This window comes from Mobula birostris, chromosome 25, assembly GCF_030028105.1.
Source record: "Mobula birostris isolate sMobBir1 chromosome 25, sMobBir1.hap1, whole genome shotgun sequence".
Lineage (NCBI taxonomy): Eukaryota > Metazoa > Chordata > Chondrichthyes > Myliobatiformes > Myliobatidae > Mobula > Mobula birostris.
Window position 1 is genome coordinate 16,497,998 of NC_092394.1, and position 21,675 is coordinate 16,519,672.

A 21,675-nucleotide genomic window follows, 5' to 3' on the forward strand; every position below is an offset into this window, starting at 1 on the left:
CTGATATAAAAGCCGAAGAGTGTTATGAAAAGAGAAAATAGTGAGGGTGTTATGAAAAGAGAAAATAGCGTTCAGCATTTGATTTGCAGCGAGCCGTTAGAGGCAGCGCGCACCCCGAGCAGCGAGAGTGCTTTATCTCGATTTATTTTGTGCATCCGTTAGCAAGACGTGCCCTAAGGTATCAGAAAAGCCTAAGAGAGCTCATAAGGCTGTTACGCTTAGTGTAAAACTGGATGTAATTAAGCATTTTGATCGTGGTGAACGAAATAAAGACATTGTACTTGCGTTGAACTTGCCTGCGTCCACTATTCGTACTACTTACACACCTAGAGGAAGAATCTTGAAAGCTGCTGATGTTACTATTGGTTCTGCTAGTAGCATATCATTCCTGCTTTTACTATATGTTAGTGTTATTTTAGGTTTTATGTGTTATTTGGTATGATTTGGTAGGTTATTTTTTGGGTTTGGCTTATGAAAGGTTTCATAGGAACGTTCTACTTTCAGATAGTGGGGGATACTTGTACAGTATTTTCGATTCGCGGTTGGTTGAATCTGCGGATGCGGAACCGGCGAAGGGCCGACTGTAATGTTTATCTGAGTCAGCTAACCTTGCTGGCTGCACAATCACCTGCCTCCAACTTATTGGCTAGCAGAGTTTTCTCAAAAGAAGTTCTGCACATGAGACTCACTAGGCCAAACCATTTCCAAATTATGCCGATTACAGTCATGGGTTTCAGAAACATGCAAAATCCAGCATCAGTCTTATAAATTCGGGCCACATCACATCCAGTCTGAGAAATACAAACATTACACACAAGGAAGTAAGGGTGAAGATGTTGATTTACAGAGTCAAGGTTGGCAAACTAAAGTACTGTTAATGAACAAAAGTGTACACAGCAAAAGTAAAATAATATTTTCCCAGAACATTTAATTATAAACAACAATTATTTGCTTGAATTACCTTGTACTCTTCCAAATCAAATAACTTTATATGGTTACTTAAAAAAAAGCAAATGATTTACAACTTTCAGCTCAAACATAATCAAGCCAATAAAATATTTTTAGTAACGATGACCTCAAGAACAACTGGAATTTTGCAAAGACCCACCGGAAGCATTTATGCCTTGCATTGTTGCAAATATACAATTCATACCTGGCCTGACCTACATATGAGGCATTCTGTGTGGTCAATCTTTTGAAACAACCTAACAAATAGTTTTCAGCACAAGGGACAATTTGTCATGGTGTGATGTGTAATAAACGTGCCCTGGGCCAGAGAGATGAACAGACAAGCAAAAGATGATTTCAACTGGAAAAAAAAAGGCCAAGTCAAATACCTTCCTCCATAGGAAAACCTGGAACTGTAGCTTTAAAATGTACTAATAGTAGTAGGAGAAACAAAAATTACATGGCAAGGAAGACAGCTGTGAAGTCCAAGGTCAAACGTAATTTATTCTACCAAGTTGAAGTAGCAAAGAAAAAAAATGGTCTGGGTTCCAAATGTCGATTAATTTGTAGGAAGCACATGCAGCATACAAAGAAATTTGTGAACATGAAGAATCTATGTGGAGTGGAAACTTTGAACAATTAAAATAATTGCCTTATTCTTCCAAACAGAAATATGCAGTACAGATGATGTGCAAAAACAAGCAGTGAATGTTTCAAACTAAGTGAATGAGACGTGGGCTAAGTAGCTGAGGTAAAAACAGAGAGTTTCAAGGATTGGGAAACCTTGTGGTACCCCTGCAGTTTTAATCACTTCTCAAAGTCCTTTCTATTTCCTGACATCAGCAAAGAGAAAGGAATCAAAATTGCAAACGTCACATTAAAGACCCCAAAGATAAGAGTGCTCCATAAATCCTCAAAACAACAATTAAACTAGAAAGCCAACAGTCCTAAGACAAGTGGGCTGCACAGGACAGGTGGTCATTTCGTCAAGTGTTCCCGGAGGAACAGGTTTTGCTGTATTGCTCTCTTCAATTAGGGATCGTGTAGGCCATAATATGCCAGCAGCAATGGACCTCAAGGTCAACAGGATTTGTAAATACTCTAAGTAGGAGATTACAGACGTAAGACTAGTCTATTTCTGCCACACATTACTCAGTGGTAACACATCTTTAACCCCATTATCACTTTAGCAGCACATATGTGCAAGATCACATGTCAAAACAAGTGATTATAAACATAATAAGCCTCACGTGTCTTATTACGTAGCTACTAAATATTCCATGGCATTGGTCATTCGTGAATCAGCTGATGGGATGCTAAAACAGTGGGATGATTGCATAATTAAAGTTATGTAGGACATTAATGACAATTTTGGTGTGCATAGGTGTACTTGGGACATTAATTATTGAGTAACTATGGTTCAGGGGTCTCTGATCTTTCCACTTATAATTTGTTTGCTCATCACTGTGCTTTCTGGCAATGGAAGTCTTTGTGAATTTAATTGTTCCTCGCCCTGAATGCCTTTATTCACAAAGCAGGAGAAAATGTAAACTGAAAGGAAAAAGAATGTATTCCCTTCAGAATCTGAGTGGGAAGAGTTGAAGGGGAGGGGTTAACCTCCAGATCTGCATGAGAAATATCATTCTTTTACTTTCAAACCCGCTGTTCACAGATCAACGAGGTGCAGAAAACTAGGTCTAAAAGAATCAAAACAATTATTTGGTGGTTAACTTGAACCTTTGAGGCCCACTGTTATTCTAAATAATTTTGCTAGTTTCTTCTGTAGCAAAAGGGGCTACTTAGGCAGAGGAAGGCAACGAACCAGGAGGCAAGTCACAATACTGACACGTAGCAAGATCATCCTCTCTGTCAGTAATCCTTGTGCACTTTAATTATTTTATTAATCACTAACAATGCTTCGCAATGCACATTCAAAACCCATCAACAAATTAAGTAGATCAGGACAGGATTGAAAAGAACAGCTTCAAGGACATACTGTACGTCTCTGGGACATGACATTTAAAACAAATAATTATCTTGGTTCTGAGACCAACTAATACCATGTGAAGAAGAGATCAATTTCATGCAGAATGGAAAGCTGACAGTTATTTTTATTTATTTAGAGAGACAGCATAGCAACAGGCCCTTCTGGCTCAATGAACCCACACCGCCCAATTGCACCCACGTGTCCAATTAACCCACGAACCAGTATGTCTTTGGAACGTGGGACAAAACCGGAACACCAGGAGGAAACTCGCGCGGTCACCTGGAGAACGTATGGACAGTGGTGGGAAATTCAGCCATAGACGGGTGTGTTACTGAGCATAATAGTGTTACACTACTATGCCACCCTGTAATCAAGGTATACAGAACTTCTATCCCTTAGAGATACAGCACGATAACAATCTCTTCAATTCAAAGCAACACTCCCCAAGGGAATGCAAGAAGCACATCCTTCTCTGCATCTTTACGTAGCCACAACCTGGGTCCCGACGTGGTGCAACAAGATATAATAAACAGTCTACTTAATAGGCAAATGCATGTGAACCGACTTAAATTTCAAGCAATCAGATTTTCTAAACAAAGATTAGAACCAAATGAAAAATATTCCTGACAGAATTCCCAGTACTGCTTGTTAACCAGAAATGGTGTTTAGTATTTATGTCCAGAGACAGGGTCACATTTGGGTGTAAAACCCTGTCATCAAATATTCTACTGAAATTCAGAGATCGATGTCCTGGGCCTTACTCAAATGATGCACAAAAACAATGTACCCTAAGTGCAGTACATTTCCTGTCCTGGGCTAATTATAGTGATTTGTCTGCTTACATTGATCAGGGTAACACACAAGATGCTGGAGGAACTCAGTAAGTCAGGCAGTTTTATGGGGAGGAATAACCAGTCAATGCTTCAAGCTGAGACCCTTCATCAGGACTGGAATGGGAAAGAGGAGAAGTTAGCATAAGAAGGTGGGGGGAGGAGAGAAAGAAGTACAAGGAGGTGAGTGATAGGTGAAACCAAGAGAAGGGGAGGAGTGAAGTAAAGAGTTGGGAAGTAGGTTCGTGAAAGGGATAAAGGGCTGGAGAAGGGGGAAATCTGATAGGAGAGGACAGAAGACCATGGAAGAAAGGGAAGGAGGCACCGCATCAGAGGGAGGTGAAGGAGATAAGGTGAGAGGGGGGGAAACAGGATTGGGGAATGGTGAAGGGGAGAAGCAATTGCCAGAAGTTCGAGAAATTGAAGTTCATGCCATCAAGTTGAAGGCTACCCAGATGGAATATAAGGGCTTGCTCCTCCACCCTGAGTTGGCCTCATCGCAGCAGTAGAGGAGGCCATCGACTGACTTGTCGGAATGGGAATGGGAAGTGTCAACCAGGAGATCCTGCTCTTACTGGCAGATGGAGCATAGGTGGTCATTGAAGTGGTCTTCCGATCTATGTCGGGTCTCAATGATATACAGGAGACTACACCAGGAGCACTGGATACAGTGGATGACCTCAACAGACTCACAGGTGAAGTGTTACCTCACTTGGAAGGACAGTTTGGGGCCCTGAATAGTAGTGAGCGAGGAGGTGTACGGGTAGGTATGGCACTTGTTCCGTTTGCAAGGATAAGTACTTGGAGGGAGATCAGTGGGGAGGGACAAGTGGAGAAGGGGGTTGCATAGGGAGCGATCCCTGCAGAAAGCAGAAAGTGGGGGGAGTGTGCTTGGTGTGGATCCCATTGAAGACGGTGGAAGTTATGGAGAATTATATGCTGGATGTGGAAGCTAGTGGGCTGGTAGGTCAGGATGGGTTGAGGACAGACGTTTGCAAGATGGAAGAGATGTGGTTGAGAGCAGCATTGATGGTGGAGAAAGGGAATCCCTTTTCTTTGAAGGAAGAGGACATCGCAGTATTTCTGGAATGAAAAACCTCATCCTGAGAGCAGATGTGGCGAAGACAGAGGAACTGAGAGAAGAGAACGGAACTTTTACAAGTAACAGTGCGGGAAGAGGTATAGTCCAGGTAGCTGTGAGAATCAGTGATTTTATAAAAGATATCAGTAGATAAGACTGCCTCCAGAGATGGAGAAAGAGAGATCAGGAAAGAGAACGGAGGTGTCAGAAATGGACCAGGCAAAACTGAAGGCAGGGTAGAAGTTTGAGGTGAAGTTAGAGGCAAAGTTTATGAAGTTGATGAGCTCGGCATGGGTACAGGAAGTAGCACCAATGCAGTCATTGATGTGGTGTAGGAAGAGTTGAGGAGCAATACCAGCGTAGGCTTGGAACATGGACTGTTCGACATAGCTGACAAAAAAGCAGGCATAGCTGGGACCCATGGCTACACCACTGGTTTGAAGGAATTGGGAGGAGCCAAAGGAGGAATTATTGAGGGTGAGGACCAGTTCCACCAGACGAAGGAGACTGGTGCTGGAGGGGAACTGAATGGGTCCGTTATCCAGAAAGAAGCAGAGAGCTTTAAGGCCCTCCTAATGGGGGATGGAAGTGTATAGGGACATCCGTTGTGAAAATGAACGATCAGGGCCAGAGAACTTGGAAGTGTGTGAAGTGGTGTCACAGGTGTAGGTAGGAAGGGACTGAACCGGGGGGATAAAACAGAGTCAAGGTATGCTGATATGAGTTCAGTGGGGCAGGAACAAGCAAATTTCCAGTACACAAACGTAAAGGAGAACAAAGTAATTGTTACTTTGGAATCAATGCAGCACTAAAATATAAAAACATAATAAGATAAAGAACACAGTAAGTAATTTAAAAAACAATGAATATAAATACGTTAGTTAGCTTATATACATATATTGATTATATGACCATAAATTGATTTGCTTTAGCTTTGGACTATTGAAGGCAAGTTAAAGTTAGCAAAATTTATTATCAATGTATATTTTACCATATACTTGAGATTCAATTTTTGGAGGCATTTATTGGAAAATAAGGAATACAGAAGAATTTATGAAAAACTATACATAAACAAAGACTGATAAACCAACTCCTTTTCCAACAGCAATTGGCAATTGTTTTATGACTGTCCTGAGGCCATTCATCGATGAGTGGTCAGTCAAAAACTAGCACTAGGTCAAACAAAATGGAGACACAAGAAAGGCTGCAGATGCTGGAAGTCTGGAGCTTTAAGGTGGTACCGTAAATGAGGAGAAAGGTTTAGGAAAGAAATTCCACAGTATTGTGCATGGACAATTGGGCACCTGTGCATTGTTGGAGGGTGCCAATGATGTAACAAAGGAAGCTGTTGGCATTGAGCACTCACTAAGTATGGCCAAGAGGTTAGAGGATGTGTACAGTCAAATTCAAGTTTATTGTCATCAGACTGTACATACAGTACTATGCAAAAGTCTTAGACACCCTAGATTATTTATATGGTTTCAGATGGTTTGACTCCACAGAACCCTGATCTCAACATTGTCGAGGTTGTCTGGGATTGCCTGGAGAGACAGAAGCAAACAAGACAGCCAAAGCTTGTAGAAGAACTGTGGCAAGCTCTCCAAGATGCTTAGAACAACACCTACCAGCTGATTTTGTTATAAAACTGCACAACAGTGTACCTAGGAGAATTGATGCAGTTTTAAAGGCAAAGGATGGTCACACCAAGTATTGATTTGATTTAGCTTTTATTGTTTACTGCTCTTTATAGTAGTTGTTTTTATATTTAGAAACTAATTATTTCATTATTTTAGCAAGCATCTTCGCTTTACAGAATTTTTTACATGTGTCTAAGACTTTTGCACAGTACTCTGTATACAACTAAACAAAACAACGTTCCTCCAGATCATGGTGCACCCACAAAATATATACCACGCACAGCACATAAAACAAAGTGTTACTATTCATAAGTTAACGAAATATAATTCAAAAATGCATGTAGTGTGCAACACAGGTAAACAGCACACAGTAAACAGCTTGCTGCCCTAGTGGCAAGACCTCGGTGGTGGCAGGATATCCATTAGTCTCACAGTCATAGGGGAGAATCTGCTACGCACTCTGGCAGTCATAGTCCTGATGCTCCTGTAACATCCTTCTTGACGGTAGTGGGTCAAAGAGACTGTGGGATGGGTGGTCAATGGAGAGACAGAAGCAAGAGCAAGAGAATTTTATGTTAAGTATTTCTATGATGTGAACCAAAGAAGTTTTGTGAGGGAGAACCCATGGTATTCCGGCCAATGTAAAGGGAGGACATAACCCATTCCCTTGCGATGATTTTCATGAACATTGGTTGTTTGGAGTTGTCATGCAAGGACAGCTGGCACACCTGCAATGGTACCCTAGGGTGAGTCAACCACCTCCATGTCTGTGCACTAAAAAGGATTGTCATGTTAAATCCTAGAAGTATAAATTGGCGGCTGCAGCTCAAAATGTATGATTACATTTCCATACATGACCCAATACTCTCAACAATGTGACTAACAAATATTTGCACCTTGATTCAAAGCAATGAGACAACCTATAAAGCTATATTTTAAGTTGGCTGTCTGTTTCCCCGAACTCCCTATCCAAAAGAAATTATCTGTACTTTGAGCGCAGGATATGTATTCCATTAAAAGGTTTAGAACAAGTTCTGGCAGCCCTGTGGGTAGACAATGAGAGAAAACCAATGAGAAAAGTGTTTTTTTGGATAAAGTTGGAACCAAAGGGTGGCACAAAGTCAATGCTACAGGTTGGCAAACTGCTTTGTTCCTTCAATTCACTAATACCAGTAGACAGCTCAACCCTGGCTAGTTAAACAGTGGAATTTTCCAGTCCTGGTTTAAGTCATACACCTTTCTCACATTACTGACATTCAATGTATTGACTTCCGAATGTTGTTTGCTGAAAACCCTGTTGAGGTTGGGATTACTAGATGGAAATTCTGCCCGACATGATGTCAGCCAAAAAGCAGTGAGTAGGTCCTGAAGAGTACCTCAGGAGGACCTCTTTACCACACTTACAATACTGGAGGTGCATAAAATAGATATCCCTTAGGACGTATAGTATTGGGAAAACCTTCCAGGTTACCTTACCCATGGTATTTTAAAAGTATCACACCATCATAAAATGTTATACTCAGAAGCACAACGATGTCCTCGTTTCTGCTCTCATCATGGTGAACAGTGATGCTGATGTCAAAACACAGGCAGGAGCATAAACGCCCAATGCCAGCAAGGTTGACTTTTACTTCATAGCATTCTGAGAAGACTCTCAGTGGCTGCCTCATTAAATACTAAAAGCATAAATGTGAACTGACAACTGTGGTTCTGGTTGTATGATTAAATTTCTGCACATGATCCAATATTCTCCACAATACCATAACGTGCATCAGAAAGCCAAAACCTCTTGATTTAAAGTAGTGAGACAGTCTACAACACTATTTCAGGCCCTTTTCATTCTTGCCCATGCCAAGTAAATCATCTGCCAGGCATATGCTGAGAAACAGCAGATGATTTGCCTACCATCTTCTGATCTACATTCATAGAGTTAAGCAGCACAAAAACAGGCCCATCAGCGCAAATGGTCTCTGCTGATCAAGATGCCCCACGCAATCTAGTCCCAATTCCCAGGGTTTGGCCCATAACCTCGTAAACCTTTCTAATCTATGTACTGTCCAACTGTCTTTTAGAAGTTGTTATTTTGCTTACTTCAGAGGTGTATAAAATCATGAAGGACATAGATAGGGTGAATGCACTCAGTCCCGGAGGCTGGGAAATAAGATCTTTTCTACACTATACCTTGGATCCCAAAAAGCTAGAATTTCCCATTCTGCCACAAAACAACAAATTTCATGACATACGTCAGTGACAATGAACCTGATTCTGATTTACGATGAAAATGAAATGCTAAGGACTCGGCAAGCTTGAAATAATGAGTGAAGGTGCTGGAATGTCCACCGGGGAGGCAGAATCTGAGCAGAAAGAAAAAGTTAATGCTTTAAATCTAGGTTTCTCAAGGCAATTGATCTGAAACATTAACCCTATTTATCTCTCCATAGAGACAGCAGTGTATGGTTAAATTACAGGACTAGCAGTAAGAGTTTGGCCTACTAATCCAAGGAAGGGAGTTCAAATCCCACCATGGCAGCAAGGGAATTTAAATTTAAATTTAATTAAATAAATATGGTATTTAGAAAAAATGTAATTTCAGTAAGGTTAACCATGGAAGTACTGGATTGCAATAATTTTCTCCTGAATGAATAAAAATTAACCTGACCTGCTGAATTTCCTTCCGCCATCTCCAAAGAGATCTCACCAACAGGCACATCTCCCCCCGCCCCCCAACTTTCTGCTTTCTGCAAGGATCACTCCCTATGCAACTCCCTTTGTCCATTCATTTCTCCCCATTGATCTCGCTCTTGGCACTTATCCTTGCAAGCGGAACAAGTGCCATACCTGTCCCTACAACTCCCTCATTACCATTCAGGGTCCCAAACAGTCCTTCCGGGTGAGGCGACACTTCACCTGAGAGTCTGTTGGGGTCACCAAATGTATCCGATGCTCCTGGTGTGGCCTCCTATATACTGGTGAGATCCCAGCATGGATTGAGAGACTGCTTCACTGAGTCCGCCAGAACAAGGGGACATCCCAGTGGCCACCCATTTCAATTCTACCTCCCATTCCAACATGTCAGTCCATGGCCTCCTTGGTCTGCTGCGATGAGATCATACTCAGGTTGGAGGAGCAACACCTTATATTCTGTCTGGTTAGCCTCCAACTTGATGGTAAGACCATCAATTTCTCGAACTACTAGTAATTGTCCCCTCCCCCTCCCCTTGAGACATTCCCATATCTCCTTAGCTGCCCATCACCTCCCTGATGCTCCTCCCCCTTCACTTTCTTCCATGGTCTTCTATCCTCTCCTATCAGATTCTCTCTTCTCCAGCCCTTTATCTCTTTCACTTATTAACTTCCCAGCTCTTTATTTCACCCCTCCCCCTCTCCCAGTATCTCCTACCACCATGTACTTCTTCCTCCCCTCCCCCCACCTTCTTGCTCTGACTTCTCATCCTTTTTTTCCAGTCCTGATGAAGGGATTCGGCCTGAAATGTCAACTGTTTAGTCTTTTCCATAGATGCCTCCTGGCCTGCTGAGTTCCTCCAGCATTTCGTGTGTGTCTTGCTTGATTTTCCCAGCATCTGCAGATTTCCCCAATTTTCTGCTGAATCTTCTATTGAGTTAAACAGCACAGAAACAGGCCCTTGAGCCCAAGTGGTCCAATTTTCTGCCGCTATGTTTAAATGTTACAAGAATGTTGAAAATTTACAATGACGTTGGCAGGACTTGAGTTTTAGGGAAAAGTTGAAAAGGTTAGGACTTTATCCCTTAGAGCACAAGAGCATGAGGGGAGATTTGCTAGAGGAGTGAAAACTAAACAGGCTTTTTCCACTGAGGTTGGGTGAGACTAGCACTAGAGGTCATAGGTGATAGGTGAAATGTTTAAGGGGATTATGAGGGGGAAGCTTCACACAGAGGCTGGTGAGAGTGTGGAACAAGCTGCTAGCACAATGGGTGAATGCAGGTTTAATTTCAACAGTTAAGATAAATATAGATAGGTAATTGATGGGGAGGTATGGAGGGCTATATTCTGGGTGCAGGTTGATGGGAGCAGGCAGATTAATAATGGACTAAATGAGTCAAAGGGTCTGTTTCTGTGAGGCAGTGTTATATCACTCCATGTCTTTCTAACTTTTCATTGTTCACACCTTTATAGTTTGCACTATATTTTCTTTTGACCTCTCTAATATAACGCTTGGGGTTATTTAAAGAGGAAAATATTTGCATTTGTGTGGAACATTTCAGTTTTTCAGGATTTCCTCAAGAGATTTATGGGTGATGTGATTGACTAAATTTAATTCCTTCACCACTGCCATTCCTGTCTTTGGCTGTACAGCCTTGAGCTCTAGAAATCCCCCCTGAAACCTTCATGGCCCTCATTCTCCCTCACGTTCTGTAAAGCACTCTTTAAAACCAAACTCTGATCACAGCTGCCTCCAAATCCCTGGATCAGTTCGTCTCCAATTTTTGAATTTTTAAAATTTTGTTAAGGACACTAGATAAGAGTAGCAGTGGTATCGCAATGCTTTCTGAAATGAAGCCTCTGTTGGTTGAGGAAATCCAATTGCCCTAATGTGCGAAGCAAAGCCCGAGAAACAGACGCAAGATTTAGTAACAGGAATCACCACAAAAAATGCTGGGGAACGCAGCAGGCCAGGCAGCATCTCTAGGAAGAGGTACAGTCGACGTTTCGGGCCGAGACCCTTCGTCAGGACTAACTGAAAGATCACTTATTTACTCACCCACTCACTCATTCATTCATTCTTTCCCTCTTTTTTTCCCTCTGTCCCTCTCACTATAACTCCTTGTCCATCCTCTGGGTCTTCCCCCCCTCTTCTTTCTCCCTAGGCCTCCCATCCCATGATCCTCTCCCTTCTCCAGACTCATATCCCTTTTGCCAATCAACTTTCCAGCTCTTGGCTCCATCCCTGCCCTCCTGTCTTCTCCTATCATTTCGGATCTCCCCCTCCCCCTCCCACTTTCAAATCTCTTACAACCTCTTCTTTCAGTTAGTCCTGACGAAGGGTCTCGGCCCGAAATGTCGACTGTACCTCTTCCTAGAGATGCTGCCTGGCCTGCTGCGTTCACCAGCATTTTTTGTGTGTGTTGCTTGAATTTCCAACATCTGCAGATTTCCTCATGTTTGCGTTAGTAATAAGAATTGTGGGTCTTTCATCAAATGCACATGTAGGATTTTGCAAAAATAAAATTGTTTCAAGAAAAGTGTAGTTCTCGAACACCAGCCTGTGCACGAATAATTTGCATGTGATCCTGACTTGTGTGGGCTTGAATTGTACCTCATGTTCCTTTTTGGCATTTTGCTTGGATCTGCCCAGTCATTAACTTGCAAGGCTCTCGCACAGTGGCTGTACCAAATTCCTCTGTACTACCAGCTATTTCAGTCATGCCAATAACTGCTGTATTTTCAACACAGCCAGTGAAAGCACAATACTCGTACAACCAGAAACAACAGAACAGAAAAAAATCTTTGTTACACTTCCATCTAAATGTACCATGTGCAATCATAGTAATTTATAATAAATAGAACAGTCAATGCAATATAGAGTACACTCAAATCAGCACAAGTTCATCAGTCTGATGGCCTGGTGGAAGAAGCTGTCCCAGAGCCCGTTGGTCCTAGCTTTTATGCTGTGGTACCGCTTCCCAGATGGTTGGGATGACTTGGATCCCCAATGATCCTATGGGCCGTTTTCTCAAACCTGTCCTTGTAAATGTCCTGAATCGTGGGAACTTTACAACTTCAGATGCGCTGGGTTGTCTGCACCACTCTCTGCAGAGTCCTGCGAATGAGGAAAGTACAGTTCCCATTCCAGGAAGTGATGCAGCCAGTCAGGATGCTCTCAATTGTGTTTCTGTAGAAAGTTCTTAGGATTTGGGGGCCCATACCAAACTTCCTCAGCTGTCTGAGGTGAAAGAGGTGCTGTTGTGAGGTCTTCGGTGATGTAGATGCCGAGGAACTTGAAGCTGTTTACCCTTTCAACCTCAGATCCATTGATGTCAATAGGGGGTTAGCCCGTCTCCGTTCCTCCTGTAATCCACAACCAGCTCCTTTGTTTCTGTGACATTGAGGGAGAGGTTGTTTTCTTGATACCACTGTGTCAGAGAGATAACTTCTTCCCTGTAGGCCACCTCGTTATTGTTTGAGATAAGGCCAATCAATGTAGTACCATCGACAAATTTAATTAGCAGATTGGAGGCATGGGTGGTGTTACAGTCATGGTATACAGGGAGTAAAGGATGGGACTCAGTACACAGCCCTGAGGGGCTCCTGTATTGAGAGTCAGAGGGTTGGAGGTGAGGGAGCCCACTCTTACAACTTGCTGGCGCTCTGCCAGGATGTCCAGGATCCGGCTGCACAAGGCAGGGTCAAGGACGAGGTCTCTGAGGTTCTTGTCGAGCCTGGATGGAACTATGCTGTTGAATGCTGAACTGTAGTCCAAGAACAGCATTCTCACATAAGCATCCGTTTTCTCCAGATGTGTAAGGACGGTATGTAGAGCAGTGGCTATTGCGTCGTCTGTCGATCGGTAGGTGTCGGTAGGTGAATTGTAGGGGGCCCAGTGTGGGTGGTAGCATGCTGCAGATGTAGTCCTTGACCAGCCTCTCAAAGCATTTGCTTATTATTGAGGTGAGTGTGGCAGGATGCCAGTCGTTCAGGCGTGTTACCTTGGTCTTTTTTGGTATAGGGACAATGGTGGATAATTTGAAGCAGGAGGGAATCGGCCTCTCACAAAGCTCTCCAATGCCTCTGCTTTCCGAGGAGGCTGAAGAGAGCTGGACTTTGCAAATCCACACTCACATCATGTTACAGATGCACGGTAGAGAGAATCATTTAAAAAAAAGCTGCAGGACTGCTTGGTATGGAAACCACACTGCAGAGGACAGGAATGCTCTACAACAGGTAGTCAAAACTGCCCAATCTACCTGCCATCTAGGACATATATAGAGAATGGAGCCAGAAAAGGGCCAGTAACATCAGGAAGGATCCCACCCACCCTGCTCATGGGTTGTTTGTTCACTCCCATCTGGGAGGAGGCTGCATAGCATCCATACCAGAACTACCAAACTCAAAAGCAGTTACTTTCCCCAAGCAGTAAGGCTGCTCAGCACCTCCACCCACCAATTCCATCACTATTTTATTATTTCCCCATCAGTCACCTTATGTACAGCCCAGCATCACTTTATGAACATACAATCAATGTATATAAGCTAATTTATGTATTTATATTTACTGTGTGTTCTTTTATTATTATTGTGTTCTTTATCTTTTGTGTGCTGCATCAGATCCGGAATAACAATTATTTCATCCCCTTACACTTGTATACGGGAAGTGATATTAAACAATCTTGAATCTTTATGATACTCTGCAGTATCAGATTATCAAAGATTCATCTTCAAATTTCACAAGAAGAACAGGAAAGGAAAGAGCATTTAAGCACTAACATTAAATCATATACGACAGCCAGAGCAACAGTTGACGAACGTCCAAATTAGATGCAGAGTCCTTGGGACAGGATGGAACACCACTATTCAAGTCATTTAGCAGGAAATTGTAAATGAGTGAGTGCAATACCGTGTCCCCTTCATGGCTGAAACCCAAGGTAGCTCTAATTGTTCAGGGTCAGAGTATTCATTTGAGATGGGATGTCAGAAGTAAGTCATCGTAACAACTTCAGCAGTTAATCATTTTAGAAGAGAGAGGATTTTTTTCAAAAAAGAACTTAGAGAAAACGATCAAAGTAAAATAATGTCACACCCAATCACTGCTTCAGAAGCTGCCTGCAGGCTTCTATCCTTTTCTCCCTCCCTGATCACAGTACAGTGCAGATACTAAACACACATTCACACCCAATTCAATATGTATAAGCCATTTGTTGAAAACTAAGATAGACCTACCGCCAAGGCACAGTCAAAGCAAATTAAGATGACATATTGTGTTAGAGAGCCACTGTAATGGCATGTTGTCCCAGATCTTCAGAATAAATGAATGTTTGGCTACAGTGCAAAAGGACATTAAGAGTGTCAATAAAGCTGCATGCACAAATGAATACAAAAAACTTCTAGACCAATTGTTTCTGAAATGTTCCAAAGCAGTTGCTTTCTGTATAGCTGTAATGAAAACATTGCAGAGGGCACCAATTGGAAAACTCAGAGCTGGCTGAGGCACCATGTGGAAAATGGTTTTGTTCAGTGAAAGATGCAGCAAAGAGAGAAAGAACTAGCAATCTGTTCTAACTGCTTTTCTAAAGAATATTCGAACTGAGTGTCTGTTCTACAGTCAAATACCGAAAAAAAAAATCGACTGCAGATTTAATGTGGAAACCTGTTTGAAAACTAAAGAATTAAGATATAATTGATACAGGAGATAACACTAGTGGGCTACCTTCCTGCTCTAACAGAACCAAGCCCACTGAATTTAGGAGCCCTTTAAGAAAAAGAGAAGAATGCTTAAAACAATTAATTAAATTCGAGCTGCAAAGTTTAAAAATGTTTAAAAAATATAACATGATGAAAGATCTCAGCCCAAAACATCGACTATTTATTCCTTTCCTTAGAAACTGCCTGACCTGCTGAATTCCTCCAGCATTTTGTATGTGTTACTCTGAATTCCAGCATTTGCAGAATCTCGTGTTTAAAAACGTGAGCTATATAAATTTCTGTTTTGAAGTGACTTTGCAGAAAAGGAATACACTAATAAGACTAGCAACACTGAAGCATCTATATAAAAGCAGTTTAGCACACAGGCCTAAGTGTACGCTGAGGATCTGAACCCTAACATACGCCTCACTGCCTTTACACTGGGTGCTTGTTTGATAAACCAGTCAGGTTTCAGAACAGAGGTGTAACACACAGTATGTCATCTGCTCAATAGATTGCATAGCTGGAAGTGAATTCTACAGAGACTGAGAGAAAATATTTTGATGTCTGGACCTGTATTTTTCTTTTCTGAAACTTTACCCTTTTACATTGCTTAAACCTTCTAGTTTTAGACACAGCCTAAAATAGTTCTATGATTTTATTCATATCAAGGTGCATTTTTTTTAAAAATGTGCAACTGGGGGTTGGGAAGGCAGCTGAGTTTTAAAATGCACTTCTCCCTTTTCCAGGTTTTTCATGGTGCTTTGGGCGATTGGTGAAGGCTCTTGGGGCAATCAGACTACATTAGAGCTCTGACAATAGCTTTGTGATACTGCCTTGTCCTCAACAGGAAGTGAAATACATAACTGTAGATAATCAATGGAAACTGGTTTGAATAAAAAATTTGTTTTAAAAAAACTTCCATTAAAATGGACTGAAGAGACTTGCTGTAGAGATTCCTTAAAGAAAGCCTATTATCAACCTGTGCCCACATCTTTTATGGTGAAAGATAAGAGAGCCGAAAAAAGCAAATTTTAGCCCAGTGCCAGCCATTAGTATTTTAGGGCTGGTTTTGGAAGGGCAGCTACCCCCTACTGCTTGGAACTACAGGAACCTACTTTGATGTTTCTCACATTCAGCTGTTTGAACTATTTTCTTGAACCAATAGATGGAATTAAGAGTATGCTGTTATATTTCTTTAATTTACAGATAGATAATTCATGCCCTAAACAAGGATGACGTGCACAATAAAGATGGTAAAAGCAATGGTTTTGGCTGGTAAAACATATGCAAAACATATTTTGCATCTTTTGTGCTGCAGAGGAAATCTATATTTGTAAATAAATATCATTTAAACATACAGATAGATTCATGTTAGTCTGGTTAAGCATATGAATTACCATCCTGGTGTAAAGAGAATACGCTAAGAAATTCATACTACAACGAGGAAACTATATCTGGAAAAAGTGAAGTCTTATCCTGTTTCGGATAAGGTAGACCAGGGCCAATATTCCATCTTTCCAGTTAGCACTTCAGAATAAGGCTTATTATCAGTGACATATGCCAGAAACTTGTTGTTTTGTGGCAGTACAGTTCAATGCATAAAAAATTACTGTAAGTTACAATAAGAAATATTAAAAATGTAGTGCAAAATGAGGGCAAAACAGTGAGATAGTGATCATGGGTTAATAGGCCATTTATAAATCAGGTGGCAGAGGGGAAGACGTTGTTCCTAAAACATTGAGTGTGCGTCCTCAAGATCCTGTATCTTCTCCATGATGGTAGTAATGAGAAGAGGGTGTGTCTTGGATGGTGAGGGTACTTAACAATACATGCCACCCTTCATGAGGCATCACATTTTGAAGATGTCCTATAGAAAATCACACTTTATAATGCACGCACAAATGCAACGAGTTCTCTTCCTTCCAATTTTTCTTGGTTCAAACTGATCTAAGAATCACATTTATTTCCAAATCAACTTCCAGCTAGCCTCCTTCCCCTCTCCCCACCTTTTCCTTCTGCTGTCTCCCCCTCTTCCTCCTCAGTCCTAAAGAATTGCCTTGACCTGACACGTCGACTGTTTATTCCATTCCATTGACGCTGCCTGACCTGCCGAGATCCTCCAGCATTTTGCGTGTGTGTTTTGTTAGACTTTTTGTTAAAATTAGAACTTCTACCTGATGTCAATGTTGCCACAACAATTGTAGAAAGCAATACCTTTCAAGTCACATTTCTTTGTTGCATCTTTCTATTTTCTTTGGTTGCACTTCATAGATATTCTACATTCGATATGCTAATCTGCTAAGAATGAACCCTGTATTCCCTTTGTAGATTTCTTGTTTCTATTTGCTCCTTGAAAGAAACCAACTTCAATTCCTAGTCACAATTGCAGCAAGCACTGTAATAAATATTAAAAACAATAAAAAGCCATGATGAGGCTTGGTCATGTATGGTGGATCGGGTCTACGAGAGAGTGAGTAGTCTCTGGAATTTGAAAGCGTAAAGTGGTGACCTAACCAAACACACCAAAAGAATATCTTAGAGGGCTATAAAGGATGATTAGGTGTTCGAGGAGAGTTCAACAGAGAACAAGGCACTTACGATTGAAATTTATTCAAACAGCAGGTGATGAACCTTCAGAATTCTCTATTCCTTCAGTAACTGAGTTCGTTGCAAGTAGAGATCAACAGATTTCTCTCTACCAGAGGACATCTAAAACCTTGCCAAACTTTTATAGATGTGTAGTGGAGAGTATATTGACTGGTTGCATCCCAGTCTGGCATGGAAACACCAATGCCCTTGAACAGACAATCCTACAAAATGTAGTGGATATGGCCCAGTCCATCATGGGTAAAGACCTCCCCACTATTGAGCACATCTACACAAAGCGTTGTTGCAGGAAAGCAGCATCCATCATCAGGGACTCCCACCACTGAGGACATGCTCTCTTCTCGCTGCTGCCATCAGGAACAAGGTACAGGAGCCTCAAGACTCACACCATCAGGTTCAGGAACAGTTATTACCCCTCAACCATCAGGCGCTTGAACCAAAGGATCAGTCAACTTCACTTGACCCATCATTGAAATGTCCCAACAACCCATGGACTCACTTTAGAGGACTTTTCATCTCGTGCTCTCGATATTCATTGCAAATTTATTTATTATTTATTTCTTTTTGTATTTGTATAGTTTGTTGTCTTTTGCACACTGGTTGACGCCCAAATTGGTGCAGTCTTTCATTGATTCTATTATGGTTATTATTCTATCATGGATTGTTTGAGTATGCCCACAAGAAAATGAATCTCAGGGTTATATTTGGTGACATCTATATACTTTGATAATAAATTACTTTGAACTTGGAATTTGGGGACATTGGAACAGGACAGGAAAATGATGCTAAGTTGGATGATCAGACATAATTCTGTTGAATAGTGAAACAATTGTGTGTGACAGTTCCTACATACTGTGCTAAAGAGCCCATTTGACAAATGTAGAAAGTATCTTATGAGAAGCATTTCACAGCATCTTCACAGATGTCGAAGTTGGGCTCCATATTGCATTTGCCTAGTGACCACACGTAGAGAAGAGTAACCAGGCAAGTGAAATAAACTGGACCAAAATGGGTAAAGGAAATAGCGTGGGCTGAATGCAAATACTGAACCAAGACTACAAAGAGATAAAACTAAATTAGAGTCTACACACTTCTGGCCTGACTGTGAGCAGCTGTGAACAGATTACCTTTGTGCTGACAGACATTTTGGAGATATATAGCAAAATACAATTATGCAAGGTGAGTGAGAACTCCTCAAAAAAACAACTTGTATTTATATATCACCTTTCAATGTTAATACTCCAAAGCGATTTCACAGGAGGGTTATTCCTTTTTTAAACACACAGACTAAACAAATGTCTCAATTCACCCAGATACTCTATGGAGGAGTGATGAGTTTTTTTTAAATGTGCTTAAAGCTACAGATCTGCCTTTTTGGGTCTTTTAAAAAGTGTGGACTCTAAATTTTTGTATCACTTAGCTACAGGGCAATAAGTAAAGATGTTTAATATTGATTTCAGTTTGGATCTGGACAAGTCCAAAACTAGAAAAGAGGAACTTTTTTTTCAACTGCAATTACCATTGTTTTTCTTCAACTTTTGACTTTAATTGCTTTAGAACACATGGGAATAACTTTTTTACATTGCCTTTTTTTCCCCACATCTCTCCATGAAGTGGTCAGCATCTAATTACAATGTATGTGCTATTATCATGTTACATTTCTATGGTACAAAGTGAAATGAGTCATTTATAGTCCTCTCTCCTACTTTCTGTGGTTTGCCCTGTACCTGAAATCAAGTGAACAATTGTGTGTGATAGTTCCTACATAATATGCTAAAGAGCCCATCTGACAATTCAGATTGTCTGGATTAAATCAGTGAAAAAACTGACGGTTTCAGTACACAGACTGAATGGATTTGAATTGTAATCTCAAAAAAGCATTACCAGAGAGTCACCTATCTCACAACCACTTCACGAACAGTATAATGAAGTGTATTCACCCACGCATGACAAAGGTGTGATGGCGCAGGCGTGACCTGTACAAAAAGGATGGGTTACACTTGAATCCTAGGGGGACCAATATCCTGGCAGGGAGATTAGCGAGGGCTACTGAGGTGACTTTAAACTAGAATGGTTGGGGGGTGGGAATCAAATTAAAGAGGCTAGGCGAGAGGAGGTTAGTTCACAACAGGGGGATGGGAACCAGTGCAGAGAGACAGAGGGGTGTAAAGTGAGGGTAGAAGCAAAAAGTAGTAAGGAGAAAAGTAAAAGTGGCAGGCCGACAAATCCAGGGCAAGCATCAAAAAGGGCCACTTTTCAACATAATTGTATAAGGGCTAAGGGAGTTGTAAAAGAGTGCCTGAAGGCTTTGTGTGTCAATGCAAGGAGCATTTGTAACAAGGTGGATGAATTGAAAGTGCAGATTGTTATTAATGAATATGATATAGTTGGGATCACAGGGACATGGCTCCAGGGTGACCAAGGATGGGAGCTCAACATTCAGGGATATTCAATATTCAGGAGGGATAGACATGAAAGTAAAGGAGGTGGAGTGGCGTTGCTGATTAAAGATGAGATTAACGCAATAGAAAGGAAGGACATAAACCGGGAAGATGTGGAATCGATATGGGTAGAGCTGCATAACACTAAGGGGCAGAAAACGCTGGTGGGAGTTGTGTACAGGCCACCTAACAGTAGTAGTGAGGTTGGAGATAGTATTAAACAGGAAATTAGAAATGTGTGCAATAAAGGAACAGCAGTTATAATGGGTGACTTCAATCTACATGTAGATTGGGTGAACCAAATTGGTAAAGGTGCTGAGGAAGAGGATTTCTTGGAATGTATGCGGGATGGTTTTTTGAACCAACATGTGGAGGAACCAACTAGAGAGCAGGCTATTCTGGACTGGGTTTTGAGCAATAAGGAAGGGTTAATTAGCAATCTTGTTGTGAGAGGCCCCTTGGGTAAGAGTGACTATAATATGGTGGAATTCTTCACTAAGATGGAGAGTGACATATTTAATTCAGAAACAAAGGTTCTGAACTTAAAGAGGGGTAACTTTGAAGGTATGAGACGTGAATTAGCTAAGATAGACTGGCAAATGACACTTAAAGGATTGACGGTGGATATGCAATGGCAAGCATTTAAGGATTGCATGGATGAAATACAACAATTGTTCATCCCAGTTTGGCAAAATAATAAATCAAGGAAGGTAGTGCACCCGTGGCTGACAAGAGAAATTAGGGATAGTATCAATTCCAAAGAATAAGCATACAAATTAGCCAGAAATAGTGGCTCACCTGAGGACTGGGAGAAATTCAGAGTTCAGCAGAGGAGGGCAAAGAGTTTAATTAGGAAGGGGAAAAAAGATTATGAGAGAAAACTGGCAGGGAACATAAAAACTGACTGTAAAAGCTTTTATAGATATGTAAAAAGGAAAAGACTGGTAAAGACAAACGTAGGTCCCCTACAGACTGAAACAGGTGAAATGATTATGGGGAGCAAGGACATGGCAGACCAATTGAATAATTACTTTGGTTCTTCTTCACTAAGGAGGACATAAATAATCTTCCAGAAATAGTAGGGACAGAGGTTCCAGTGAGATGGAGGAACTGAGCAAAATACATGTTAGTAGGGAAGTGGTGTTGGGTAAATTGAAGGGATTAAAGGCAGATAAATCCCCAGGGCCAGATGGTCTGCATCCCAGAGTGCTTAAGGAAGTAGCCCAAGAAATGGTGGATGCATTAGTGATAATTTTTCAAAACTCGTTAGATTCTGGACTAGTTCCTGAGGATTGGAGGGTGGCTAATGTAACCCCACTTTTTAAAAAAGGAGGGAGAGAGAAACCGGGGAATTATAGACCAGTTAGCCTAACGTTGGTGGTGGAGAAACTGTTGGAGTCAGTTATCAAAGATGTGATAACAGCACATTTGGAAAGCGGTGAAATCATCAGACAAAGTCAGCATGGATTTGTGAAAGGAAAATCATGTCTGACGAATCTCATAGAATTTTTTGAGGATGTAACTAGTAGAGTGGATAGGGAAGAACCAGTGGATGTGGTATATTTGGATTTTCAAAAGGCTTTTGACAAGGTCCCACACAGGAGATTAGTGTGCAAACTTAAAGCACACGGTATTGGGGGTAAGGTATTGATGTGGATAGAGAATTGGTTAGCAGACAGGAAGCAAAGAGTGGGAATAAACGGGACCTTTTCAGAATGGCAGGCAGTGACTAGTGGGGTACCGCAAGGCTCAGTGCTGGGAC

General features: G+C 41.4%; 1 protein-coding gene across 2 annotated transcripts in view; it reads right to left on the reverse strand.

Annotated features, from left to right (window-relative positions):
• Positions 1 to 21,675, reverse strand: part of vps53 (VPS53 subunit of GARP complex) — a 271,204-nt gene that overhangs the window by 54,661 nt on the left and 194,868 nt on the right. The window lies entirely within an intron of this gene.